Here is a 17,194-nt window from a genome sequence, read left to right as displayed (position 1 = left end):
GGCAATCACCAGGATTTGCTCTCTCTCTCTGTTTTTTTTTTTTTTTTTTTCAGAGTAAAATAAGATTGTTGCTTGTTTCACACTTTCTGACATCATGATTTCATCTATTCCTTTTAAACCTTTCTTCAAATGGATATGTAGGGATGTAGGAATTTTCAAGGCAAACACCAAGAAAAGAGATTCCAGGAAAGGTATTCTGTGACATAACCTTCTGACTGTAACCACGTGAAAGACATCAACCGAAACAATAAAATTCCATATAATGCAGTTGTGTTAGAGGCATCCCAATGACACCCAGATTTGATTATTCACTAGAAGAGCTCACAGGACTCAGCATATAGTTGTAGTCATGCGTGTGGCTTGGTATGGGGACAGGCTAGAAAGGCCAATGAGCACCGAGCAATGGTGCATGGGGTGAAGGCCAGAGGAAACCAAGCGCAGGCTTCCAGCAATCCTTTCTCTATGGAGTTAGCAGGATGTGCTAAATTCCTCCATCATGAAATTAGGACAGCACAAGTGAAATGTTGTCTGCCAGTACGAGGCTTATGGATACTCAGTGCCCGAGGTTTTCATCAAATGCTAATCACATAGGCATCTTCTCCTTAGCATGTCCCAAAATTCCAGGTTTCCACCAAGGAAATCAAGTGTACAGCCTTAAGGACATTGCTTGTACCAGCACTTAGGCACAGTGAACCACTCTTAACCAGCTAGGGAATGGTGGGAACCCTCCTTAAATCCAAGATCCCAGGGAACAACCAAGGGCCAGTCATTCAAGTAGGATGTTCTGAGGGTAGCCATCTTTGGCCTGCTGGATGAAATCTGTTCTGCATAGGAATTATAGCCCTGACGTCATTTTTGGTGGTGTCTTCAAATTTTGTTTTACTAGCAAGTAACATGATGGTTACCATGGTACTGGTTTCAGTTTCATCATCCATATGAAGTAGGTATTTGTATAAAAATTACTAGGGCAATATGAGGTCATTATAATCTCTTTTTTTTATGTGATTAAGCTTTCATTATGATTCTGAGGTATGATCAACATAATGATTTTTGATTTAAAATTAGAATGAAAATCTCGTAATTATATGGAAAACCCAGGTTTGATTCCTATGGTGCTGAACCCCTGTTTATAGGTATAAGATTTTGGATCATATTCATCAATTGTTTTGTTGCCTAAGTATACAAATAACTGTTGTATTTTTGTGTTTTGTTTATGCATTTTCATACACTTCCAAATGGGAGACAGTACCCCTATTGTGTTACTTTGATCTCTATTTTAATGTTCAAGGTGACTGTATCATGAGTTAGTATATGCTAAGAGTAGCTTCAATGGAAACCATATTTTGTTGTTTTTGTTGTTTCATACATTTAGTAAGCCTGATGTTTTACATCAGTTTTAAGTTCACAGCAAAATATAATAGGAAGTACAGAGTCTCCATATACCATACCATGCTCCCGTACACGCCTAGCCTCCCCTGTTGTTAACATCTTGCACGACAGTGGTCCATTTTGAGTAGGAATTTTTTTTTTTCAGTTCCTTGGTTGAGTTTTGAGCGAGAGAGCATGCATGCGTGTGAGCAGCCAAGGGGCAGAGGGAGAGGGGGGAAAGAATCCTGTGCTGTCAGCCCAGAGCCTGATGCAGGACTTGATCCCATGAACTGTGAGATCATGACCTGAGCTCAGATCCAGAGTTGGACGCTGAACCAACTGAGCCACCCAGGCACCCTGACAACAGTGGTGCATTTTCTCTGGACACGAACTCTTCATTTGGAGGCCAAGTCTCTAATTTGCATTAGTGTTCAGCCTTGGTGTTATACATTCTATGAGTCTTAACAAAGGTGTAATGATGTGAATCCACCTTTGTGGTACCGTGTGAAAGAGTTCCACTGCCTGAAAAGTCCTCTGTGCTGTGCCCGTTTCTCCCTACATTCACCCCAACCCTTAGCTCCATAGCCTTGCTCTTTCCAGGTGTCATGTAGTTAGAATCATAGAGTGGATGTCTTTGAATGTTTAGAAAGTGAAAATATCCTGGTAATTGAATGTAGGCATTCAAGATATTCTTTGCCCTTTGTTTTGTTTAGTTGCTCATCAGTAGAGGATCTGATGACCTCTGCCTTCCATGACAAAAAGTATGATTTCTCTAGATGTGTGTCACCTAATGGGGAGGGTTGAGAAAAATGACCTCATGAACCACTACAGAGCACTCACATTGGGATCATCCTCCTCTGTGATGTGCGGTGGGTCTAGATAGACTCTCTAGCAATGGAAGGAGACAGCCTCAAGAGGTTAGAACTATATCAAAGTGGAATGCCAAATCTTTCCTTCTTACGTTGCCATTGGAAATAAGACGAGGGAGAGTCTGTTTGCTATGGTTTGGCCATGCTGCAAAGTACAATAGCTATAGAGCACACTTTGTGAGGGGGTGTTTCCTCCTAAAACTGAAGAGTGTCTGTTGAAGAGCTGGGGAGGTTCTGCCGTGTTACAGCAAAACAAAGATACTCTCTTTCAACTCCTCTAGTACTGAAAGTCCAGAAAAATCATGCTAGTTTCAGTCTGACATTGTCAGCTCATGATAATCATTCTCCTAACGATACCAGTTTCCTCCAGTGTCACAGTGTCGGTCAGTGATGGCCATTGTAAACATCAGTCCCCCTGTAGGTGTCAAATTCTGATAAAACCCATTCTTGCTCTTGGTCAATATAGAGGAGAAAGTAAGATTTCTTAGTGCTTTAAGCCTACGAATGGTATAATTACCATTCAGTGTAGTGTGGTTTCCAGGTGTGGTCCCAAAGCAATACTTTTTAACAAATCATAAGCCGTACACTTGTAATTTTCCTCTATTTTTCGATTGTTGATTTAACATGTATTTTGCTTTCATCTTTAGGAGCAGATAAGAATGCTGAGGAAGATTCTATAGCCAGGTAGGATATTTATGGATTTGTAAAAATGACATTTGCTGGGGCACCCGGGTGGCTCAGTCGGTTAAGGGTGTGACTCTTGATTTCAACTCAGGTTTGTGAGTTCAAGCCCCCCGTCGGGTTTTGCGCTCACAGCCTCCTTAGGATATCTTTCCCGACTTCTGTGGGCACTCACTCTTAAAGTATAAAGGAATGAAATGAAATGAAACGGATAATGAAAGGAAAGGGAAGGGAATGAATGAACTGAAAATTATGTGTCTCCTAAGGGAACGCAGAGAACAAAAGCAGTTGTTGCGTGTTCTACACTGGACCAGACACTATATCCTATGGGTAACATCTGTTCAGTTATATAGTCATTGTATAGCTTTGCCAAGTAGCTGTGCTGTTGTAGCCTACATTTTATTACTTTGGCAACTGTGGTTCAGGGAGGTTGACGACTCGACCATGATTCCATAGTTAACGGGTAGCTGAGGGGCTTTGCCCATCAGCCCGTGAAGCTTCCACATCCATTCCCTGGTTCCTCAGCAGCACTGAGATGAGGATACAGATCCTAGGGCAGATCAACTCAGAATGTCAAAGGTAATGATGTCGGAACACTAATTTAGGGTTTGCTTAAGAACCCAGGTTAGTCCAAGCATTTGGCCTCATATATTTGACCACTAGTGCCAACCAAAGTCATTAGTGCAGTGGTAACTAGTCCCTTGTTTTTACCATCCGAGATTTTAGGGTGGTTGTCAGCTATGGCCATGGTGTCAAGGCTTTTCCATAAAAAGCAAGATGTCATCAGGCAACTCCTTACATGTAGTGATATCCCCTCTTCTTGAGACAAATGAGTTTTCTGTAAGGGAAGGATATTTAGTTGTAGACCATGTTACATTAACTAAACTCACTCTCTATTTCGAGGATATTGCTATATGATTCTCTGTTGCCTAAGTTCCCAGGCTGGTTTCCCTTTGGGCTAGTATCCTTGTCTAGTTCTAGGAATCTTTTCGGGTTTTTTTGGATTTTTTTTTTTCCAATGACTTTTTGTTCTGTGTTTTTGCCTTTTGACTTTCTTCTCTTTTTTCCTTGGTATTTCTTCTTTTTTTTTTCCAATAATTTCCCTACTTCTGCCATTTAAGGACTCTCCATTATTCCAGAGGCCAAATCAAAAGCACTTAGAGTCTCCAGATTTAGGGAACCTCAGAGATTAATTCCTCAAAACACCCTCTGGTCCGTCAACCTATGTTTCACCTCCTTGCCCAATGGTTGTTTCCCTGGAGAATTGGAAACTCAAAAGAGATTGAAGTGACCTATTTGGATATGATAAGTGACAGAAATGCGATTTAAATTCTGGTTTTCTTTCTTTCTTTCCTTCCTTCTTTTTTGTCTTGATCTTGCACGCAACTGTTTTAATAATAGAAGGCTGGGGAGTGGGTCTAATGAATAGAGTGAAGGAGGGTAAGAATCGAATTAGCAGAGGAGACCAGGTTTCAAGGAGAACAACACTGAGTTGGTTAGGAATACGAGTTTGAGAAAAGATGTCAGAATTTGGGGGGTTATGCCAAGTGAGATAAAGGTGAATGACAGGAATGAAGGACCCAGGATTAGGGGAGTTGTTTAGAAAGGCATATTCAAATAGAGAGTTCAAGAGGGTCGTGATCAGTTTTCTGCTTTTGTGTGTGTTGGTTTCATTAAAGGTGCGAGCATACCTCAGATTTTCTGATGAGAGAGATTAAAAATCATTTGAGCTTCTGGGAAGAGTCTGTTTACAGCAGATAGAAATATGATATCCCCTACTTCCACCCCAACTGAGGGAGGATAGCTTAGATCCTCTCAAGGAATTGGGGGTGGGGGTGAAGATTCCGAACATCAGAGATGTATGGCCCAAGGCAAGCTGTCTCCTCACTCCACCTCTTTTCCTAAATCTGTGATGCCCTTCCCATGTACTTGTAGGGCTGGGCAGGGGTAGGTCTGACTTGTGAAATCAGCAAGGGAGCTTCATCTGGATCGGTGATAACATGCCTATGTTGAGGTGACTGTGTGGATGAGTGAGGCTCCCAATTCGCTTGTTCTCCAGGAGCAGGACATGGTCCCTACCCTCGGTCATTGGAGCCCATCCTTGTTGTAGGAGTGTATGGCTTCATAGGCTACAGATTGAAAGGTTGGGGAATGCCACAGAACCGTGCTGAAGAGTGATGTAGGAGTGGGAGCTCATAGGGAAGAAAATATTCAGGCAGCGTATAGAGAAATAGAGGCACAACTACCAGGACCATTTTGATCACAGTCTCCCTCCTTGGGTAGCTGAATGCCCCTGAAGGCTTGGAGTGTCTTGCTAGTTATTATGGACCTAAGTAAGGCAAGACCAGTGTGGGAACAAAGTTGGCCTTGGGAACTTTGAGTCTTTCAATCTCTAGTTAGTACTACCACTCATAACATAGAAACCTAAACTTCGATACGTTTACTTAAACGGAGGTCTACGTGACACACAATGTAATATGTGATGCAACAACTCTGGATGTTTCACCGTGATCGCCATAAGCGTAGCTCCCATCTGTTAATGTATGAGGCTATTACGATACCACAGGCTAGATTCCCTATGCTGTACCTTTGAGCCTTGTGATTTATTCATTCTATAACTGGAACCCTGAACTTCCCTCTCCCCTTCCCCCATTTTGTCCATCCCCCCACCTCCCCTCCCTTCTGGCAAGAGTCAAATCTCTGCATTTATGGGTGTGTTTCTGCTTTTGCTCTGTTTGTTCATTGATTCCCCTTTTTACATTCTACACAGAAGTGAAATCATAGAGGATTTGTCTTTCTCTGTCTGACTTATTTCACTTATCCTCATGCCATCTAGGTACATCCATGATGTTGCAGGTAGCAGGATCTCATTCTCATTTAGAGCTGCGTAATATTTCATTGTGTGTGTGTGTCTGCGTGTGTGTTTGTGTGTGTGTGGTATCCAAACAGTATTGTGGGTACTGGCGTACAAAATAGCCTCATTGCTCAGTGGAATAGAACCGCAAACCCAGGCATCAATCCACCACTGTATGGTCAGTTCATCTTCCACAAACAGGAAAGACTATCCAGTGGGGAAAAGGCAGTCTCTTCGCCAAATGGTGTTGGGACAACTGGACAAGCCACATGCCAAAGAATGAACCTGGACCAATTTCTGTACCATACACACAAATAAACTCAAAATGAATTAAAGACCTAAGTGTGAGGCTTGAAACCATAAAAAAAAAAAAAAATCCTTGAAGAGAGCACAGGCCGTCATTTCTGTAACTTTGGCTGTAGCAACATTTTACTATTTATGTCTCTTGAGCCAAGGGAAATAAAACAAGAATAAAGTTTGAGGACTACTTCAACCTACAAAGCTTTTGCACAGTAAAGGAAAGAGTCAAAACTGAAAGGCAACCTCTGGAATGGGAGAACAAATTTGGAAATATTTGGCAAATCCAGTAAAGGGTTAGTGTTCACAATGTCTAAAAACTTGATTCATGTCAACATCACCCCCCTCCAAAAAAGCCCAGTTTACAAATGAGCAGTACACATAACCAGACACTTTTCCAATGACAACATACAGATGGTCAACAGACACATGAAAAGATGCTCCCCCAAACTACAACGAGATACCACGTCACACCTGTCAGAATGGCTACACTCCAAGACACAAGAAGCAAGTGTTTGCGAGGATGTGGAGACTAAGGAAACCTCTTGCACCGTTGGTGGAAATGCAAATGGGTGCGGCCCCTGTGGAAAACAGTATGCAGGTTCCTCAAAAAATTAAAAACAGAACTCTCCTATGATCCAGTAATTGCACTACTGGATACTACCCAAGAGAATACAAAAACAAGAATTCCACGGGACACACGCACTCCTGTGTTTATTGCGGCATTATTTCCAACAGCCAGCGCAAGCGTCCATTGACAGCTGAGTGAACGAAGAAGAAGCCCTATATGAATGTATGTGTGTGTGTATATGTATATCCACACACACACACACACACACACACACACACACACGCACACACACATGCACACACACACACACTGTAATATTACTCAACCATAAAACAATGCAATCTTGCCATTTGCAATCACCTGGATGGAGCCTGAGGGTAGTATGGTAAGCAAAGTCAGGGAAAGACAAATACCATATGATTTTACTCATGTAGCCCTTAAGAAGCAACAAACGAGCAAAGGGAGGAAACAAAAGGGGAGACAAACCAAGAAATAGGCTCTTACCTGCAGAGAAGAAACGGATGGTTGTGGAGAGGAGGTGAGTGGTGGGAGGGGTGAAAGAGATGATGGGGATGAAGGAGTGCCCTTGTCATGATGAGCACGGGGTGAGTATGGAGTTGGTGAATCACTATTTTGTACAACTTAAACTACTATAACTCTGGATGTTCCTATTACCGGAATTAAAATAAAACTTAATGACAAAACCAGAGGCCAACTTTTCATTATACCAAGAAACTTCGTGGAATAAACAGATAGGTGACCTTTCCCTTAACTTTTTTAAATTTTGTTTTTAAATGAATGAACATGTGTTTGTTGTATTTTTTTGCTCTAAAGGCTTTCCGACAAACCTGGTCCTGACGATTCATGGTCTACCTCATCTAGCCAAGACTTAGATTTTGGTACCAAGGTAAAGTACCCTCCTGTGAAACTCACTTTCCTGCTCTGAATTGAGTTTTCTCCCTTATTCACTCTGAAAATTTAAGAGGAGCCTGTGTATCATCATTTTATGTGTGTCATGGAAAGTTGGCAAGAACAAACCACTTTACAGATACATGACGCGTTGAATGTTTTGTTTTGTTTTGTTGTACTTTGGTAAATCCTACAGGTGGAGGCTGATAAAAGAATGGGCTGGAAAATATATAATGACCGTCAAATTATATTGGGACAAGCTTTCCCACAATGGAGGCAATATGACGTTTGCTTAAGGATAAGGATTCTTACTGTGATCGTAACATGACTGATAATACTCACGCCTAAATGAAACGTGATTGGGTCCAAGTATCTATTGTAGGTTGCCCCCCGCCCCGGGCAAGTTTTATTTTGGTGAGATACAGGATTTTCCTTTGGCTCTATCCTTTGTTCTACATTTAGAATAAAACCATATTAGAAAATGTAGAAATTTAGATGTTTACATTATTTCTCAACATTTACCTTACAAAGGTGTTCCCCTGTAGTTTTGAAATAACTCCATGAAGAGTAAGTTAAAATTGTGCATCTCCCCGAAGAATACGTATTTTGCTGAAAAGAGTAGCTCTATGGGCAGAGGCTCTTCATAGCCAAGGTGTCAAATTTCTAATTTCAGAAATCTTGCCCATTCTAGCTTTGAACACTATCTCCTCCTAGTCCTTGTGTCAGATTCTAAAATTTAAAGTTTCAGACATCTGATATTTATTTCAGTATTCATTTCAAAGCCCCTAAATCATGATAAGCTCCTGGAGGTTAGGAAACGCACTGGTTTGACTCCTGGAGCTCCTAAAATAAAGTCTTGCTTGGAAGAAGCAATGTCATGGTTTTTGAATGTGAACAAATGAGTAGGGAAATGGAATTCCGTAGAATGGAGTTTGAAAAGTAACAAAATACGCATGATATATCACAATTAAATATGTGAATTTAAAAAGTCAGGCTTCAGTTTATATTCCGTTTTAGTGTTTAACATGTATACACGCAAATGAATCCTATTGAGGCAATCAGGAGTTACATAAGAAAGAAGGTTACAGTATATTTTTAGTATCCTCCCATTGTGAGCTTAGAAGTGCAGGGAAAAAGTCGTCAGCCTTTGTTGGTTGAACCCCATCTGTGTCCCATTACCTACATCCTTTAAATGTTCCCATTTCTTCCTAGAATTCTCATTCCCAATTCTTTCTCCATAGTGAATGTTGACGTGTTAGGAACCTCTCTTTTTCTGTTCTTTTGTTAGTCTAGTAATAATTTCTAGCTTTTCGGAAGCGATAGATGCCAGGAATTGAACAATTTATTTATAGTGAAAAAAATTAAATTCTTTATTACAGTATTTATAACCAGATAACTGTAGAGTGATAAGAGTCAGTATTATTAGGGATATACTGTGAATCAAAGCCTCTCTTTTACATAAATATTATATACATAGATACATAGATGGATATGGATATAGATAGATAGATAGATAGATAGATAGATAGATATAGATAGATAGATATAGGTAGAGATATATATAATATACACATATATACACATATATTTACACTTATATATAAATACACACTTATATGTATACATATTTATGTACACCTATACGTACACACACACACACACACACACACACACACATACATATATATATATATATATATATATATATATATATATATATATATGTATATCACACATATATAAAGACATATATCTTTAAAAGGTTTAAAAGGGACTATTTTTCATAGTATATTCCCAATCCTACTTATGTACCTGTTGAAAAATGTATGTTGTTTCCACTTACCTTCTTTGGCTCACATTTTTCCTTTTCTTTTTTGTCTTAAGCTCATGCTTGATTGATTGGTCATTTGTTTTGTTTTGTTTTGTTTTGTTTTTTCCTTTTTCCCTCTTCTCAACCCATGCTTATTACGGTATTTTTAATTTTTTTTCAAAGTTTATTTATTTTTGAGACAGAGAGAGACACAGAGTGCAAGCGGGGTAGGGGCAGAGACAGAGAGACACACAGAATCCAAAGCAGGCTGCAGGCTCCGAGCTGTCAACACAGAGCTCAACGTGGGGCTGATAACCACAAACCGTGAGATCATGACTCATGAGCTGAAGGTGGATGCTGAACTGACTGTGCCACATATGTGTTCCCCGCACCGGGCTCGTTTTTAATGGTTTACCCCTACCCTAATTTGTCCTTGCAGAAACTATTTCTTTAGTGTCTGTTCTTTTAGTACATCACTGTCTGTCAACTCCATTGTCAACATATTGGTTATGGAATTCTACTGTCTGTGTGTGGTTTCCATCCAGGGCTCGTTGCCCCACAAGGTTTATTATTCTTGTTTTTCTCTTTCTTGGAAGGGGCTGAGATAAATGTTTTTGAAATGTTTGCATTTCTCTTGGAAAGGGAGGGAGAGAGAGAAAGAATGAGCAAGTGCTCGTTGTTGTGATCTGACAATATGCAAGGTATGATCTCAGTCCTTTTATATTTGTGGAGGGCTGTTTTGTGACCCAGGATGTCACTTGGAGACATTGGAGAATGTTCTATGTGCACTTAAGAAGAATGTGCGTTCTACTGCTGTTGGATGAAAAGATCTTAATATATCGGTGTTGATATCCATGTATATAAATGTATATATATGAGGCCAATATATATCTATGTATATCTGAATACATCTGGTCCAATGACACATTGGATCTGTGTTTCCTTACTGATTTTCTGCCTTGACGATCCGCCTTTTGCCATGAGTGGAGTCTTAAAGTCGTCTACAATCATGGTATTTGTATGTATACATTTAATCATGTTTGTGAGTAATCGATTCATATGTGTGGGCGTTTCACTTTGGGGGCATAAACACTTGCAATTGTTAGCTCCTCTTGATGGATAGACCCCTTAATTATGATCCAATGCCCTTCTGAATCTGTTACTACAGTCTCTGGTTTAAAATCTAGTCTGTCTGGTGGAAGTGTGGCGACTCCAGCTTTCTTTTGACTTCTAGTAGCATGATAGGTGGTTCCCCATACCTTCACTTTGAACCTGGAGGTGTCCTGGGGTCTAAAATCAGTGTCTTGTTGACAACATATAGATGGATCTTGTTGTTTGGTTTTGTTTTGTGTTTTACCCATTCTGATTCCCTGTGTCTTTTGATTGCGGCATTGAGTCCATTCCCATTCAGAGTGATTAGTTAAAGATATGGATTTAGTGTCATTGTGTTATCTGAAGGTTTCATGCTTTTGGTGAGGCCTCTGGTCCTTTGTAGTCTCTGCTGCTTTCCACTCACAGAGTCGCCCGTTAGGATCTCCCGCAGGGCTGGTTTAGTGGTCATGAACTCCATTAGGTTTTGTTTGTCTGGGAAAGCCTTTCTCTCTCTTTCTGTTCTAAATGTCAGCCTTGCCTGGGAAGGGATTCTTCGCCGCAGATGTTCCCATTCAGCACATTGACCGTTTCCTACCCCTCCCTTCTGCCCTGCCAAGTTTCTTTGGACAGGTCTGCTGCTACCCTTATGTGTCTTCCCTTGTCGATTAAGACCCGTTTGTCCCTAGCTGATTTCAGAATCCTCTCCTTATCTTTGTAGTTTTCCAGTTTCGCTATGGCATGTCGTGGTGTTGACCTGGGTTTGTTGATTTGGAAAGGAATTCTCTGTGCCGCCAGGACTTGGATGCCCGTTTCCTTCCCCAGATGAGGGAAGCTCTCAGCTATAAGTTGTTCAAAAAAAACCTTCTGCCCCTTTCTCTCACTCTTCTTCTTCTGGGACTCCTAGGATCTGGCTAATATTTCATCTCACTGAATCACCTAGGTCTCTAGTACCTGCCTCGTGATCTAGTCATTTCCTTCCTTTCCTTTCCCTGCTTCATCTTTGTCCACAATTGTATCTTCTGTTTCACGGATTCTGTCTGCTGCTTCTCCCGTCCTTGCTGTCACTGCATCTAGTTTACTTTGTATCTCCTTTACACCATTTCATGTTCAGCGTTCATCGTGACGATTCCTTAGGTCCTTGATCTCTGAAGCAGTAGATTGTCTGCTGTCTTCTATGCGTGGTTTCAAGCGCAACTATGCGTCTTATGAGTGTCATTCCAAAAATGTGCTCACATATATGGTTTCTGTCTCTTTTGAGCCCTTCTCTGGCTGTCCTTTCTTCCCGGAATTTTTTTGAGGGGAATTCTGCGATTTCGTCGTTTTGGCTAGATTCCTGCCCTTTATGTGTGTTAATAGCTTGTTCTGTGTCCCACACCTGCGAGTACTACTGTAATAAAAAGACCCCCTACACTGTCCAGGGCCTGGCAGTTGAACAAATTTTTTTTGAGTGTGTTGTGTGCACTCTTTCGGTGCGTCTTTGGCTGCTGTTCTCGCTACTTGGAGTGGCGGTTTGGGCCTTCCAACAGGTGTGCTTTGATTTGTTTGTTGAAGTAATCCTGGAAAAAAGGGGAAGAAGATGGGGAAGAATCCTTAGCCCAAACAAAAAGAGAAATGACTGGAGTTGAAAAAAAGACCAGGAAGTGACTCAAAGGAGCTAGAGGGCTTAATCCAGAAAGAGAGGGAGGAAAATGAAGAAGGAGATCTAGAAAAGTATAGAGAAAATGCACAATCAAACAAACAAAGAACCAGAACAGAGGATCAAAGGAAAAAAATATATAGATATATCTATAGATATATCTGTGTATAGATATATAGGTATATATTAAGATATAGAGATAAATGTAGATATATAATTAGCTTTGACCCACGTCAACTCGAGACTACTAGGCTGTTTCCAAAGGGAGAAGGGGAAAGAGGAGAGTAGAAAGAGAAAAAAGGGAAAAGAGAAGAAAGGGAAAGCAAAGGAAAGAAAAGATGGGCGCCTGGGTGGCTCAGTAGGTGAAGCGTCTGACTCTTGAATTTGGCTCACGTCATGTTGTCGCTGTTGGTGGGTTCGAAACCCCCAACAGGTTCTGCAGTGAGAGCATGGATCCTGCTCGGATTCTCTCTCTCTCCCTCTCTCTGCATCTCTTCTGCTTGATCACTCACTCTCTCTCTCAAAATGAAGAAATAAACATTAAAAAAGAAAAGGAAAGACAAAAGAATAATAACTCAAACGAAAACAAACAAACAAACAAACAAACAAACTAAGATAGAAAACCGGAGGAGAGTTGTCTATTGGTGCCTGGGACTGGTGGCTGTGCTGGTCTAGAGCAGGGGCTATCTGGTCCCATCAGTGTCAGTCTCACTCCTATAGAGAAGCAGTTACGAGGCACAGAGTGTCAGGGTTTGGTGTAATGGGCCTGCCTTCACTGAGGCTCACTGTCCATTCCCTGAAGCCCCACGATGTTGGTCATGGGGAGAGACATGGCGACACCCCATCTATCCTGCCCACACGAGGTGTCTCAAAACTCACTGTTTAGGCTATCCTCACGGAATAGCCTGGGGAGCCGGCTTGCCTTGCTGCACAGTCCCCTGTGCCACCTGAGTACTGAGCTGGGATTCAAAACCCTGCAGGATCCGGCTTTGCTCGGACCTGGTAGTGGAGTTGCGCCACTCTGCCCAGTGGACAGAGGGCCTCTGGCTCGTGCCTGCACGGTCTTTTTCCCTTGGGCAGGGCAATACCTCCCCTTTCCACCATACTCAAGGTGTTCTCTCCCAGTGTAGCCCTGAGATTGCTACCAAGCCTAGGGGCGGCTCCCTCCCCACCAGGCATGGGAGGTGGTAGCTTTGGTCGAGAGAAAGTGTGGCCACCTTGAAAATTCTGTTTTTTACCCTCTACGGCTGTTTTCCAAAGTAGAAACTGGCTCTCTGGACCTCTCCTTGGTCTGTGGTCCGGACAGGCTTTCTCATATCCAAATGCACTTGCCACAGCCTCTCTCTCTCTACCTTCCTTTCGTTTCTCCACCAAAGGCCTTCCCCCACTGCATGCCTGTGCTGCCCATTTTATTTCTCCCAATTCTCATACACACCCTTCTGTCCCGCCAAGCTGTCACTCTGCACCTGCGGAGATTTTTCTGTCCCTCTGCAGCCTGTATTCCTGGTATTCCAAGTGTTGTGACCTCAATACTGCTGTGTTTGAGGGACAAGGGAAATTCTGATCCCCTCCCCTGCCATCTTAACTCCCCCCTCCACCTTTTGCTTTGCTTTTCGCAATTGCAAAGTTGGGTGCCTAATCGACTAAGTCACCCAGGCCCCCCAAAGAATACTTGTTTTCCATGGGAAGATGTTCAAAGGCCAATAAAATGGCCCTTGTGTCCAGAAAAGAATGGCAAAGTTAGAATGGGTTTTTGATGTTCTCATTTGGGGCTATAATAAGTTCCCGTAAGCTCTTAGCGATGACATCATAAAGGTATACATTTGACCCTTGAACAAGATGCGTTTGGACTGTGGGAGTCCACATACATACAGATTTTTTTCAATAAATACAGTACCATCCTGTAAACATATTTTCTCTTCCTTATGATTTTCTTTTGCATCTTGGTTTTTTTTTTTTTTTAATTATTCATTTTGGGAGAGAGAGAGAGGACAGAGCACGTGAGTAGGGAAGTGGGGGCAGAGAGAGAATTTTCATCAGGCTCCACACTGTCAGCGTTCAACTCAGGAAGTATAGATCATGACCTGAGCCAAAGTCAAGAGCCTGACCCTGAACCGACAGTGCCACCCAGCACCCCTTCCTTACGAGTTTCTTAGTAACCTTTCCTTCAGTTTATAGTGTAAAAATACAGTATGTAATACATATAACAGGGAAAACATGCATTAATCGACTGTGTATATTGTTGGTAAGCTCAGCATTCCGTTATCCTAACTCTGACCTCCCATGCTCAGTTTACAGAGTCAATGGCCAAACTAGGCCGAAAAGGTAGATTAGACCTAGAGAGCATATACAAGCGATTCTGCTTTAATGTTCTGGTTTTCAATACATATATACTTTTTGATTTTTAAGTGTGATTGCTTTTAAAGTAGGAAATTCGGTAGGAATTTTTGTTTTTTTGATTTGGTTTTGAGGTTTCAAAAGATATTTGTGGATTTTCGAGGGCATGGCCATCAGAGCCCGTAACCCTTGCTTTGTTCAAGGGCCAACGGTATAGTGATTTGGTACTTTTGAGATCTTCTCAGTGAGATTAGTGTAAATGTTTTGACCTTAATTAATTGGTCCTTGTATACTGAGTACGTACCAAGCAGTTAGCTACTGAGTGTACAAGCGGAGGGTTTAGGTTGTTGTGGTCGGAGCAGAAAAGTAAGTCAACAGCAATCTGTTATAAGTCACTATAAAGGCTTCATCGGTAGGGAATGGACGATGTTAGTTGAGAGAATATTGGGGGCGTTTGTAGTGAGGATGAGGATGAGAGTGGGAGTGGGAATTTTGGTAGTCAGAAAAGATCTGAGAGTGGCAAAAGGTGCCAAGTGAAAGATGAGAAGGACCAGTCGTGTAGACCGTGGCGAGGGATATTCTGGACAGAGAGGACCACGGATCATCATTTTACTCCAACGTCTTAGAGTGACCAAGCTGTAGGAAGGCTCACTCCATCATCATCATCATTATTATTGTTGTTGTGTGTAAAAAAGAAAATGTGCATAGTGAAATGAGTGCTTGGCACATTTTAGGTGACTAAGACATACATGTTCTTATACTTGCCGTTTGAATGCTTACTACACATTCTGAAGAGTTCCATACCTATATCTACATTGTTTCTGCTACTAGTTCATCATAATTTTAAGAAAAGTTTTTCTTACTACTTTGCCATTCGATCCAACCCTTCTTTCGTCAAGAAAAAGGTCAAGCCTCTGTTTACCTAAACGAAGCAGCAGCTACGACAGTGTTTTGTTGATACACAGCATGATATACTCCAAAGTTTCTGATCATGTGAGGTATGAATTGACACTGAAACAAATGTCTGCCATTTTACTAGAAGCACTTTTCATTTATAGCAAGTACACTTTTAAAGATTTTGTTTCAAAACTTATTTCACATGTCCTTTTATTTTGGTCAGGAATGCAAAGGAAGGGGTTTTGTTAGTTCCTTTTTGAAATCTGCATACAAGCCAGGCTTCTGCCTTTGAAAGTATTTATTCTGGCCTTCCATGATCAGTTTAGAGAGTCAATAGCCAAATGAAGATTCAAAGGGACGCTGAATCAAGAGAGCATATATGAGGTTTTGTATTTAAATGTTTTGGTGTTCAATACGGTTTTCTTATTTGCAAGTCTGATAGTTATTAAAATCATAAATTCAGATATTTTCTTGGAAAAGGATTAGGAAGTCTTCACGCAACTCATTACTGATGCTACTTTTAACAGTGTGTGTCTGAGAAGCCCAACAAAGATGTTCCTCATGTCTCTGGAGCTGTGGATCAGAAAGGGCAAAGTGTATTAAATGGACAAGTAGAAGGTAAGAACTGTATTTTATTCAAAGGTCATTTGACAGAATGTTGATTTCAAACAGGAATACTGATATATTCTAATATCTAAAGAAAACGGCCTGTTAAGTGCATAGGAAAGAGAAAGAGATGTGAAAAGGAGATAAGTTGCATATCGTATGTGGTGTCAGCAACAGATTAAATTGAGAGTGCCACCAAAGGACCTAAATGGCTAGTTCCCTTTCAACACACTGGAAGGCCTAAGGAACCTCAGGAAAGAAGAGACGAGCCAAACAGGGAATGATGTGAATGGCGGAGACTACAGGGAGTAAATGAAGGAAAGTAAGCCGGTGTGTATTGTGTTTCTACTGGAAGGTGGTAAAATACACTAGTCCTTTAAAGGGAAGAGCAGACTATTTGAAGTGCAGCAACACTATCAGGTGAGCTTCTCGTACCAGAATTTGTCAGAGTAGTATCCCCAAATGTCCCCACTCTTACTGTGATCCTCACTGTTGGCAAGACATTAAGGACTGACCTAGCTGATGATGCAGAGTTATGTCCTAACTACCATGGGTGAACGAACATAAGCATTTGTAGTCAGTGATAAATGTATATACGTTAATGCCATATAAAATGGGGGTACTTCATACGGTAGTATCATTTAGGGCAAAATAAGAGAATTGGAAGGAGGGTCAGATAGGGAGACATCAAGATAACTCATCTGACATTTTGGATGCCGTATTTGTGAGTTTTGATTATTTTGGCGATAACTGCCTCTAATAGGTGAACTATATTTTTAATGTTCTAGGAACATAAGGAAAAGAAACAAAAGAACACTATAATCAGTAGTATGTTTTCATATTCTGTCTGACAGTTCTGATTGTTGTAGAATGATCCCTGTTACTTCTTTGATTCCTATCTGCCAGAAAAATGAACTAAGTCCTAGGTAGTTGGAGAAAATTAACTGACTTTTCATATTTCAGAGAACTTTTATATGGTAGAACATAGGGGCAATCACCAGGATTTGCTCTCTCTCTCTGTTTTTTTTTTTTTTTTTTTTCAGAGTAAAATAAGATTGTTGCTTGTTTCACACTTTCTGACATCATGATTTCATCTATTCCTTTTAAACCTTTCTTCAAATGGATATGTAGGGATGTAGGAATTTTCAAGGCAAACACCAAGAAAAGAGATTCCAGGAAAGGTATTCTGTGACATAACCTTCTGACTGTAACCACGTGAAAGACATCAACCGAAACAATAAAATTCCATATAATGCAGTTGTGTTAG

At 41.1% G+C, this 17,194-nt stretch overlaps 1 long non-coding RNA gene across 1 annotated transcript; it reads left to right on the top strand.

Moving 5' to 3' along the window:
• Window positions 1-2,882: 2,882 nt before the first annotated feature.
• LOC145713323 (uncharacterized) lies at window positions 2,883-16,411 on the top strand. The gene is made up of 3 exons (XR_014136387.1): window positions 2,883-2,921; window positions 7,475-7,547; window positions 15,849-16,411. It is a non-coding gene; the product is annotated as an uncharacterized LOC145713323 (long non-coding RNA).
• The last annotated feature ends 783 nt before the right edge of the window (window positions 16,412-17,194 follow it).

This window comes from Panthera onca, chromosome F1 (genome assembly GCF_046562875.1).
Source record: "Panthera onca isolate mPanOnc1 chromosome F1, mPanOnc1 haplotype 2, whole genome shotgun sequence".
Classification (NCBI taxonomy): Eukaryota; Metazoa; Chordata; class Mammalia; order Carnivora; family Felidae; genus Panthera; species Panthera onca.
Note: the sequence above shows the minus strand (reverse complement) of the source record. Positions and strands in the feature narration are given on the sequence as shown.